We start from the raw sequence: 12,082 nt of genomic DNA, 5'->3' as shown, positions 1-12,082 counted from the left end.
CAACATACCAGAAAAGGAGAAAAGACCAAAAGAACAGCTATATTAAGTCAGATCAAAAGATCATCTAATCCAATACCTTTTTTCTGAAGGCGATAAATAATAGATGCATAAGGAAAAGTATAAGAATAAAGTAAGTATGAAACAATAGTAGCTTTGAATATACTTCAGTTTTCTGAAAATTTGCAACTCTGGGATTTCTGAAGTTTCTGTTTATAAAATCATCACCAGATTTCTCCTCAATGAGCCTGTCCAGTCCTGGACTCCATGTGAACCTCAAGCTTTCATAATACAGAAAGAATTGCTATGAAAAACCCTTTCCTTTGCTTTGAATTTGTTCCTATTCCTTTACTATCCCAATAGCTGCTGTATTGGAAGATGAACAAACCTGTCTATGGTTTTAAATTTCATTTTGCAGAAAGAGAACTTGGGTTTAGTGAAAAACCCGAGATGAACATATGATGTTCTTCTAATGCATGATAATACATGGAAGTGGTATTTCAGTTGTAACAAATCTCTGCTTGTGAGATTAAAAAGACTTACACAGAGCCACAGAATAATTTAGACTAGAAAGGACCTATGTGGTGGAATGGTTTAACCCTAGCACAAAGCAGGTCCAGCTAGGTGCTCAGAGACTTGGCTGGCAAGTTTGGAATATGACCAAATATGAAGGATGTGCAACCTTTCTGGCAGCATGTTCCAATATTTTACTGTTCTCATTGTGAAAATTTGTTTTCTAATATCTAAACAGAATTTTATATCTAAACAGCTTGGTCCTACTGCCCATAATCCTTTAAGTACGAACCATCCATATACTTTCTTGGATGGTAGAAGACAGAAATAAAATCTTTCCTAAAACAGCCTCTTTCCAAATGAAATCACCTAGTGAGCTCCTCAGCCACCCCTCATATATCCTGTGTTTGCATCTCCAACCATCTCGCTGGCCCTGCACTGAACTCGTGTCAGTATGACAATGTCCTTTTTATAGGGGGAAGACCAAAACTGAACACAGTGCTCAAGATGCAGTCTCATGAGTAATTACAGGGACATTATTTTTACTTCCAAGTAGTGTCCCAGGGCCCCAGACCCCTAGACAAAGGTTTTATATTTGTTGTTAGTGAACAGGCATGGAATGAGAACACCGGGAAAAAGTTATTAGCTCACTGGAAGAAGTAACTGGAGGCCAGTTTCCAAGAACACAGCAGCCACTGAGCCTCATTTGGTATTATTATCACAGCTATATTCAAGGCTATGGAAGCATGCAAATTTATATTAGCTGAGAAGACAATGTGCTGCCCAAGCCATGGGAGCATTCTAAAGCCAGTCACGGAAACTCTATTTCTTTTTCTCAGTGACCCCATAACAGACTAAATCCTTATTAATTTGCATTTAAATGTAGAAGACAATACTCTCAGAAGATCTAGTATATCTGCTGACTTGGAGAAAAGTCTACCGCACCAGCAGAAAGATTCCCAGAGATTTAAGTGAATTACATTTGACTTTTTAATGAAATTTACACTCAATTATCAGGTACTATTATTCCTCGTAATCTACAGCACAAGGAGTCACTCTAGCACAGATCTTATGCCACCTATCTGCACGGAGTCTCAATTATTCAAGAGCAAAGTCCTTTTGAACTTTCTTTAATATGGAAAATAAATCGATCAAACTACCAACCCAACATTTACAAGCTAGAAAGGTATTTTTTTTACTACAAACCTGTAAAAATTTCTACCCACTTCAGTAAAATCAAAGAATACTTTCAATTGCACAAAGCCTTACTTTGTAAAAAAGAATACACTTGGATTGTGTTTAAATATGTACAAAAAAAAAAATCTGCAAATTTTGCACCTCTCTACACTGTAAATCACTCCTCCGTAATAATGCCTTCCTGTCCAAGTACACTAATCAAATCTCTTCCCTGTCACTGGAATTATTACATTTTAACAAGCACAGAATTTAATCATCAGTGCAGGCTTTTCATGCATTTGCTTCATTCAGGTCTTGACAGCAAACCTTTACTCATGAGTTGTCCTTACAGTGGTGGTTTGATTACCATTTTGACTACTCATGTGAGTAATACTTTCATGTGCCAGGCCTTTAATTAGCTGAATGCTTTCAGAGGTATTTCTACAAACTGCGTTTTCTCTGTGAACCATGGTATCCTTTCTCCCTCCCTAATGTTAATGACTTGGGCAGGTATGTATTTGCCTGATGTATCAATCACTTTCTCCTCACTTTCTACACATATAAAGTCTTTCTGATTGCTTCTCATGAATTTTAAGGAGCTTTTTTGATAGAGAAGACCTTGGCATCTGTGTTTCATGTCATGTAGGATTTAATGTTTTGTGACTGAAATACAGGACACTGCCCAGCTAAAACATTAGCACACGTTCTCAAACTTGCCAGCTGCTTTGCTTCTTTGTCTTTCTGATGCCCTCTCCTGGCTTCTGCAGCTTGGAGGTCATCTGAGTGTGTTCACAAGCCTCCATCAGCATCCAGGAGTGACTACAGATGTTGCTAAGGTGATTTCTTTAATTAGGTAAGTAGCTGTTCATTGGCAGAATATGTTGCACCTGGGACTAACAATTACTTTCTATAATATATTAATCTATTGCTCTTAAAGACTTGAGAAAGAAGAAGGAACTTATAAATCTTGATGAACTGTCCAAATTGACTTGTTATTCAAAATGCTCTGAACTGATGGATAATTGAAAGTTAAAACTCATCTGCAATACCAGGGTTGTTCTGCCAACCAAATGTTTGTTTACAAACATTTTTGTTCTGTGTCATATAGTCAAGGAAGACCAATCTTACAAGATTTTACAAGTTGTATAAGGATGAAAATCCCACATCAGTGTCTGAAGATTGGTCACCCTACAGCTGCTCTTCCAGTAACTCAGACGAGTAACTCAGTTCAGTGGACTTTGCAGGAAAGCAGCTGAGTGACACACATGCAAATTAAATCCTGCTACCTCACTGTGGTAACAGTAATATCTATAGAAGGCTGAAATGGAAGCTGGGGAGGTAACTTGTAAGGCTCTGCTAGATTAGTCAGAGCTTACCTGTCATCATGTTTGAGTCAGAGGCTGGAATGTAAACTAAAAGAAAGTAAGTTCGACAAGGAAATTCCCATTATGCTCTGCTCCATTTCTCATTGACCCCCTGTGATTCATCATGTTGCAACAAATTCTGACAAGTGATGAAGAATCTGAGTTCTCGAGCTCATCCAGGGATTATTCTCCCTTCTTCACCTTCAGGGAAAATTAATTTGTTTGCTTATAAAATATTTATTTTATACTCAAGTGTTATTCACAGTTTCAAATGTAAAACATTCAAACCCTATTTGGTTTGGAGGAAGGGGAAAGTGGATCCAGTTTTCACATCCAGATAATGATGCTGTTTTTTCTCTATTGCATCAAGGTTCGAAAAAGGGCTGGTTTTCCACATCCTTCAAATATTTTTTTTCAATGAGATTGTGAGCAAAAAGGCAGAAACTTAAAAACAAACAAACAAAACACTTTGGATCACATAACTCAGCTCATTTCTGTAATGCGTGCCAAAATTGAGAAAAGGCTACACAATTTCTGTAAGATCTCACAAATACCAAGGGGAATATAGACTTTTTTTTTTGTGGCATGGAAAAGGCCTAAGCGAAAAAGAGAAAAGGGGATTGCAAATGAGGATTTTCAGAATGGTACTCAAGCTCTAGACAATGCAAAGTATCTAAGTAATGAAATTAATTTTCCAACGCAACTATTTCTATTTTACTACTACCACTGTTCCTAGTGAGGATTTGAGGTCATCTCAAGCAGACTGGTCAGTCCATACCCTCAGATCAGAAACAACTTCATCATATTCCAAATCCACCCTTGGGTATTGTAGATCATATGGGAAACAAGATAATTGAATGTTCTGAGAACCCTGGAAGCCGATTCAAGCAACTGCCCTAGATAAGCCTGATAGGTGAAATGAGGAGAGAATTTTAGCCTTAACTCTGAATATCCCTGCATTCACCATTCATGCAGGCAATACTTCACTAGGCAACTACAGCCTTGGGAATGCAGGGGGCAGTCTCCACTAATGTTACGAGTCCTGTGATATTAAGAAATCTCCACTGGCTCAATGAATCAAATTCTGTCACTTCATAAGCCACCTCAGTGGCACCAATGGGGTGGTTCTATCTCTGTAATACCAGCCACTACAAGACAGCAAAAAATTCAATATTTTTCTCTTCTTTTTATTCCTGTTTCACATATGCATATCTTTCTACTACAAGCTGCAATTGTACCACCTTAAGGCATAGATTTACACATCTACAACACAAAACACACGAGTGGGATGTCTGTACCCAAAAATGAAGGGGCCTTAGAGCTGTGACTTCCACTCTTGTCAAGTTCAATTTCAAACAGCTTCCAGAAGTTCTTGAGACACCGGTATGTTTTCCCACTCTAGGTCTTCTTAAAAAGCATTGGAAAGCTCAGCTGTATGAGGGAAAAACATCACAACTGTCTTGCTAAATGATAAAAACAGAGCAAACCACATTGCCACTGAAAGCCCCTCCCTGTCAATAAAGCAGTTTTACAGCAAAAACATTTAATTTTATTTTGTTTTTCATTCATTGCCATCAAGTCCTAGCTGTCTTCAGGAAAAGAATGATTTGACAGTTTCATGTTGACTCTTACATTTCCCATTACTGACTCTTTTCATCTCTGTCCTAGAGCAAAAATACATTTCCCTTTTTAAGCTTTTGATGATAAAAATCTCATCTGTAACCTCATAAATGATCCTTTATTATCTATATTAATAATGAATAAATGTCTGTTGAATACCCCTGATCCTTTGCATTAATAGTGCCAGATGTATTATAGATAACCTTTTGATTTAACAGCACAAACTGTGAAACAATATTAAACCAGCAAAGGACTGATCTTACTGGAGTTGCTGAGGTCAAAATTATAAACATTTCTTTCATTTCTATTTGTAAATTATTCCATTATGCAGCACCAGTCTCCATCATTTATTTTTGAGAGAGGTACCACACTAGCAGCAGTCCTAGAAATAGAGCTCATAAATAATACCTTGAATCATTTTTTTAAACATTTTCGTCTCTTCTACTTCTCCTTCCTCATGCCTCCTGATGATCTTAATTAATAGAGCATTACTACATGAGCAGATCCACTTCCGTTTATTGTACTATCATTTAACAATATGTTGCTTGCCTCTTTTCCCATTAGCCCTGTCAGAATCAGGCACAAACTTCACTCAATCATTTTTTGAGATAACACTGAGAGAACTGTAGTTATTCCTGAACAAAGGGATGAAGCTCCCATTAGTTTAGCATAACTGCATCTCATAAATTTGACTGCTTTCCTCTTGCATACCTGTTGTGATCATTCCTTTATGATCATTTTCAAGTGGGTTACTGCTTTACACTGATGGCCATAACATCTGAAAAGCCATTTGCCTGTAACTCTGGGTAACAGCGCTCCTAAATATTCCCTTCCACCTGCTGTCCTGTGACTCCTGTTCTAACTTACAATGCCTATAACTGAAGAGAAGAACCTTTTTCAATATTAGGTAACAAAATACAGTGTGGGGTTTTTTGGGGTTTTTTTTTTCAAGGAAAGAAGAAAAATATTCCCACTGAAGTCAAGTGGGAAATATCCTAGTTTTGTGCTTATTCTTAACTGAAGCTTTTGAAATAGATTACTTTATGCTGCTGAGGATAAAGCACAGCAATTCCACACACCCACTTACCTGAAGCAATAAGTGTAGCTATACTGTTACCAGGCCAATTTAAAAAAAGCATGGAAAGTTCCTATTGCTGATGCAGCACTTTATTTCTAGGATGGGTGCCCTAACAGGGTCACCTGAAAAATGTTAGTTGAGATACATGGTGGCAGATGGAACTATTTAGCCTTAGTGCTGCCCAGCTTTTATTCCCAGCTCCACGCTACCAAGTTTGCCTAAGAACCATCTTTAGAAATACTCTTGTACCTCAATAGCTGGGATACAGTTTATCCCCAAATAATTCTGCCTTTTTAGAAGCATTTAGAATGCATTTTAGAAGCATTAAAATAACATTCTGCAGTGATAAAATTGTTATCAGTACAATTCAATAACTAGTAGTTTAATGTCTAAGCATAGTTAGTAGTGCAGTGACCCCTTAGGTTCTGTTCAGGACTCTGCAGTGTCTGCAGTTACTGCCAATTTAACTATCAGGAAAGTATTTCAAGACTTGGACATGAAAAATGTAAAATTATGCTTTGGAGTCAATATTAAAGTGAGTTGCAACTGTTCTCTTGGAACTTAAGAAAGAAAACTCAATAGGTTTTGATACAGCAAAAGTGTACCAGGTATCAATTATAAAGTAGGATGATAAACACCAGTGGAAAAAATAAACTTCACAATTATTGAATTATTCCATTGGTCAATTTTTGATGACCCATCACAAAAACAGCTCTTAAGGCTTTGATTTTCAATTACATATATTGTAATAAACACTGTCTACAAGGACTATTCTCCAGTTCTAGCACTGCTGGAATTACCCAGGCACAACAAATATTCTCAAAATGTTTATACAGACATATACATAAGAAAGTAGCACGCTTCAGGCACTTTAGCAATCTGTAGCCTGAAAAAATCCTACTTCTGTCATCTTATAGCTGAATTTGGATTTGCATGTCAGTTCAAAACATGCTGGAAGCTGTGAGTGAAAGCCTGATACCATTGAAGTCAACAGCAGTTTTGCTATGGCCTCGCACAAGGTAGCTGACAGCTTACCAGATTTGGCTATTGCAAAAAAAAAGTCAAAGGTAGCTTTTGACAAATAACCAACCAAAAAAAAAAATTAAACAATTTAAATAAAATTAAATTGCTGAGATAATAATAGCTAAAGTTGACATTAAAATTTATGGTGTTTGTTATCGCTTCAAAGGCAAAAATAAGTACCTCTCTTCTGCCAGTGTTGTAACATTATCATACATCAACTAATTCCATTTGATTCATGAGTTACATCCATAACAGTTACGGCCGTTAGGCAAGATCTGCTTTAAAGGCCTAATCCAGCAAACACCTGCATACTTAATCACTTCAGTCACGAGCACAAGTGTTCCCTGTCTTGCAGACTCCTTTTCAATACTACATGCATGCATCTGTCAGGAAAGGCATGTAAGACACATTTGGCCAAATTCCTGGCTAATCTCTTCTGGAAAGTGGCATGGCAATATCCTCATTCTGTGTATCATCCTGTCACATCACTGGGTGGGTTCTGTTTTGGTTGTTTCAGAGAGCACCCAAGAGCAACAGACTTAGATGGCACACTGACAAGTGCCAAAATTAATCTGCCTGTGAAATCTTGGCTGAGTGGGTCCAAGAGCTGTTTTGTTGTTGGCTTGAAGAGGACTTGGAGGGCTTCACTCTAACTTCAGCTACCAGTATTGGTTATACATAATGTATGCATCTCAGCAGTACCTACCTTAAACTGCGCTGTAATCTCAAACCGGAGAAACAGATTTTCCAAACTACACAGGTAATTAAAGAGTTCAAAATATATGTAATTTACTTAGGCTAAGCCATACAGGGGGATTTGTAACAAAATACATATTTTGGCTACATTCTTTCTTAACTGCATAACAAAACACTGCAGACTTCATGGTTTGTTTTCTTGTTGAATGATAAATAGTGCCTCAAATTAAACGTGATTGTTCTCTGTGAAACTAAACTACAGCTTCCTAAAGACAGTAATGGTATTTCCTTTTTGTGCTGCTTTTCTCTCCATTTCCTCTTGATGAAAGCCACTGTCTGCATTGCCAGGTTTTAGTATTTCAGCTGGACTGATAGCATCAAAGATATTTCATGCCTTGAACCTTTCCTTTGTCTCGACTCTTCTACTTAAGAAATACTCCCCCATCTGGCTCTTTTGATTTTTTCTGTGATTCTTTGCATCTCTCACTTTATTCTATTTCTCTAAATTAACATGCCATAATGACCCAGACATCTAGGTGGTTAGCATACCTTCAAATCTTCTACACTTTTCTATTTGCTACACTTACACTGTTACAAATATTAGCAAATGCTGATCTTAGTCTCCTCATGTTCATTATTACCAGCTCTTCAAGGACTCTTCATCAAATAATTTGGTGATATTCTCCAGATATTTCATGCTTTGAGCCACAGTAGAATTGTTACTGACAGATGACAGAGTCCTCATCACACCGTGTGACTCTAGAAAACTGAAGAAAAGCCATAGTCTGAAACCTTTTATTTTTCTTTCTTTTTTATGTACAACTCTGGATTCTGATTTCAGTTAGAAGACTAAATAAGTTGTGAAAAATGTGTTTGTGCTTCCAGAATCTGGACTACCTGTGATATGTTGAAGAGACAATACTTCCTGCAGAGATACAGCCACAGTGTGAGATACTGTAATAAAATAATAAAAATGGAACAGCAGCTGATGAGAGAAGTAGAGCTCTAGTTCAGCTGCTCTGAATGTTGGACAAACTTTAATTCTCAGTGTGGAACCCAACAAAATTATTTTACAGGGGAGATACACAAGAGATATTCAGCATGAAACACCAAATATAACCACTACTAAAATTTACAAGCTTGCAGATCATCTTTGAGAACAATAACTTTCTTCAATCAAACATCTAAGCAGTTAAGTCCAGAATTCCCGGACTTAATTTCTATCCCTGAACTTCTGCCCTATGTTGCAATTCTGCAAATGAAGCTACAGCAAACTGGCCTTAACACATCCTTCCTCTTCCATCCTACACGTAAGAACAGGACTCTTTTGATATTTAGCATATTTTCCATCTTTGATCAGGTGAAGATTTCTGAACACAGAGAAATCAACCTCTAAAATCCATATATGTTAGCCATCAGAATTTGACAGGTTTTTTTATTCTTATGCATTTTTTGAAGTTATATCTGAACAAAATTGCCCCAGCCTATCCTCAGTGGCACTGTATATTAGAATAAAATTCCATAACTGGCAATAAATAAATCAGAAAAGCAGGATTTTCCTGTTCCTGATGTTAATGCTGTCACACAAAGAGTAACAGTAAATGCTTTTACCAGAGTAAGTGGAAGCAAGATTACATTCTCTTTCAGTTCTGGGACAATTTAAGACAGCATGTTATTAGTGGTGAATGATAACAGTGTTCTAGGTCCTTTTTCTTCTTATTTTGAAGGAATCTAATTCTTTTTTTTTTTTCTTCATTAAACAAGCACATTTTCTGTCCACAGTCCAATAAACACAAGGGGTATCTTTTTTAGCTTCGTTCACAGTCATCCTTTCTGGTTCTTCTGTCAGACTGGAATATTATTTTAGCCATCTTCAAAGAGGTCATCAGGGCAGAAGTAGTCAGAGGGAAAATGTAGGGGAGGGGGAAGAAGCAGTGAAATAAGTAAGTGCAATAATTGTTCTTCTATGAAGAAAAAGGTAGAAAAAAAATATCCAGCTTCATCAGTAATGCAGGCCCTGCCATCCCCAGATGTTACAGAAGCATTAGAATTGCTCCCTGCAAGAAAAATTGGATTAGTCACAATCTTGTCGACTAATGGGCACACTCTGTGATCTTTAGAGCTTCATTTACTGGGTTAATAGTGCTTTGCCTGAGTTCCTTTGCAATAGGGAAAAAAAAAAAAAAAAACTGTAAGAAAAAATATTCTGGGTGCAGTCCACAGCCACTGACACGAGTAATATCATATTCATCACAGACAGACCTCGTATCTCATTACTACTGAAGAGTTTGCCCCTAAGGCATTTGAGCTCAGTCAGGCCAGGCCCCTCATGTGGAACCGTTCAGGTATATTGTGAAATGATTTAATGCGATAATAATGTCCACTTTGTGAGATAGATTATGTTTTTTATAGTGGCTGATGGTTAATGAATGATACATTAGCAAACATCACTAAAACATTATTGAGAAAATGCAGATATGAGATAGTAACTCCCTCATTCCCTACCCCCACTCTCTCCCAGATGCATAAAAATGGAAAGCAGAACTTACAGAAAACAGAAAACTTGACATTATTGTGACGCTACCATAGTCTTCTGATGCTTGCATAGTCTCTCTCTTGTTTGCTTGTTCTCTAGAGAAGGGGCAAAAGAGATATTTTAAAATGTTGTAAACACAAACTGATATATCTCTTCTTAAATCAAATGAGAATCAATGAAAGTGCAAACCTGAAAAATACATTATATGTTGACCCAGTTTATTAGATGAAACCATTTACCCTGATTTGATTTATCTGGCAATACACTGCTCAGCTGTGAAATGAGATAAGAAGAGCCTATTCACCTTATTTACAATATTATAGTGACTCCCTAGCACCACTATGGTTAAGGATCTGTCAGCAATTCTATTGCAGACACTATTTTTTTATGGTTTGTAACATGACTGTAGACTCATGCTTAGTTTGAACGTGGCAATCCGAACCGATAAATTAAATTAAAATATCCTATTGAGTTCCATGAATTTTGGATTTATGAAACACAATATTAAAAATGTGAATAACTCTAGGTAATTTTCTACATTTTTAGTTATTATTGTTGTGCCTTGAGAACTACCAAGAGGGTCATATCCCCTGACAGAGCAACTTTACTGAGGTCAGCAGAGTGACAATGGTTTGCACCACTTGAAAAACTGCCCCTTCTGTCAGGGTTATACTTGGCAAAGGTGAATTACACCAAGCAATCCTTTTTATCTTTTTGTATTACTTTCATTTTCTGTGTTCTTTGACTTACATACATTTCTTAAACCTCTTTGTCTTCTAAACAAGGGAGAAATTTGTCCCACACCCATTCAATGGGAGTTAAAATACTTCTGAACCCACCGTCTAGACTTGCTGTGTTTTTCCACAAACCTTCTGGAATGGCTGCTGACCTTGAGTTTTCTCTGCAAAAATAAAGATATTTTCTGTTACAGGCCTTTTTTCTCTTTTGTTCTGTTTTAAAGCTGAGGCCTCCAAAGAAGTGCCATTCTGGTTTTCTTCATTTTAATTTGTGAATGCCTTAAAAGAATTGAGAAGAAAAAGAAGTACGGAATGCTATAGAAGGACTGTCTCCTGAGGTCAAACAGTACCTGATGAATGGAATTATACAGACACAAAATGGATTTTATTCCTTTCACAGGCAGTGTAGATGAACACTCAACAGCAACATCGCCCAGCAATAGCCAGTTAGACAAAGCAAAGGCCTTTGCTGCTCTGGACTTCCTTCGATCTGCAACGATGTGACTGAAGAGGCTGGATCACACCAGTTAGGACTTTATTAAGTAAGGACCTCCTTACTTTATAAAACAAAGCAAAGTGAATATTAAAAAATCAGTATAATTCTTTAACAATGATCCTTCTACCTCGTGGGCTTTGGAGAGAAAGAAGCTCCTTTCCTCAGAGAGCTGCAACCTGCCCAGGTGCCCATACCTATTTGTGAGGGGCAGAGCACAGTGGTGGCTGTGAAAAGAGCCCTGTCCCACCAGCTAAGCCATCCCAAATCCTGGCTGCTGTCATGGACAGGATCCAGGATCCATGACAGGATCCCAGATCCTGTCAGTACCAGTGGTGGAGGCCGGCAGGGGAACCAGCAGCAGGGAGAGGTGCCTCTCTGAGGAGTAAGGACAGGGTGAGAGGTCAAAGTATCTGGGGGCTCAGGGTTTAAACCCACATTGCTAAATTGTTTCTTAACAAGAAAAGGCAAAAAACCCAATTATGGCAGGAGGTTTGTGCAGTCCTATGGTTCTCTGCTTTCATCATCAATGCAGGCAGGACTCAGTCCCATCACAGCTCCCTCAGAACTGTGGTGGCAAGGTCTGCTCGGCCCTTTGCTGTGCAGGGCAATGCCACGGGCGCTGAGGCTGCCCTGGGGCAATAAACCTGCAAGGGGAAATATCCCAGGGGCAGTCACATCTCCCTGAGCCACACTCCTGCTGCCACAGGTGCCCGAGGGTGAAACATAAACTTTAAGGCATTTAGAGATTTTGAGGAGCTAAGAGAAATAAGCCTTACTAGAGTTAATTAAAATAATAATAATAAATGAGTAGGCCTTGATGAAGTTAGGAGTTAGTAGTTAACTAAT

General features: G+C 37.9%; 1 long non-coding RNA gene across 1 annotated transcript; it reads right to left on the bottom strand.

The window, feature by feature from the left end:
• Nucleotides 1–9,197: 9,197 nt before the first annotated feature.
• LOC140682514 (uncharacterized) lies at nucleotides 9,198–10,907 on the bottom strand. Its single transcript, XR_012054350.1, has 3 exons — nucleotides 10,843–10,907; nucleotides 10,017–10,098; nucleotides 9,198–9,524 (listed from the first exon to the last, which is right to left on the bottom strand). It is a non-coding gene; the product is annotated as an uncharacterized lncRNA (long non-coding RNA).
• Between the last annotated feature and the right edge of the window lie 1,175 nt (nucleotides 10,908–12,082).

The sequence above is a fragment of the Taeniopygia guttata genome, chromosome 2 (genome assembly GCF_048771995.1).
Source record: "Taeniopygia guttata chromosome 2, bTaeGut7.mat, whole genome shotgun sequence".
NCBI lineage: Eukaryota > Metazoa > Chordata > Aves > Passeriformes > Estrildidae > Taeniopygia > Taeniopygia guttata.
Note: the sequence above shows the minus strand (reverse complement) of the source record. Positions and strands in the feature narration are given on the sequence as shown.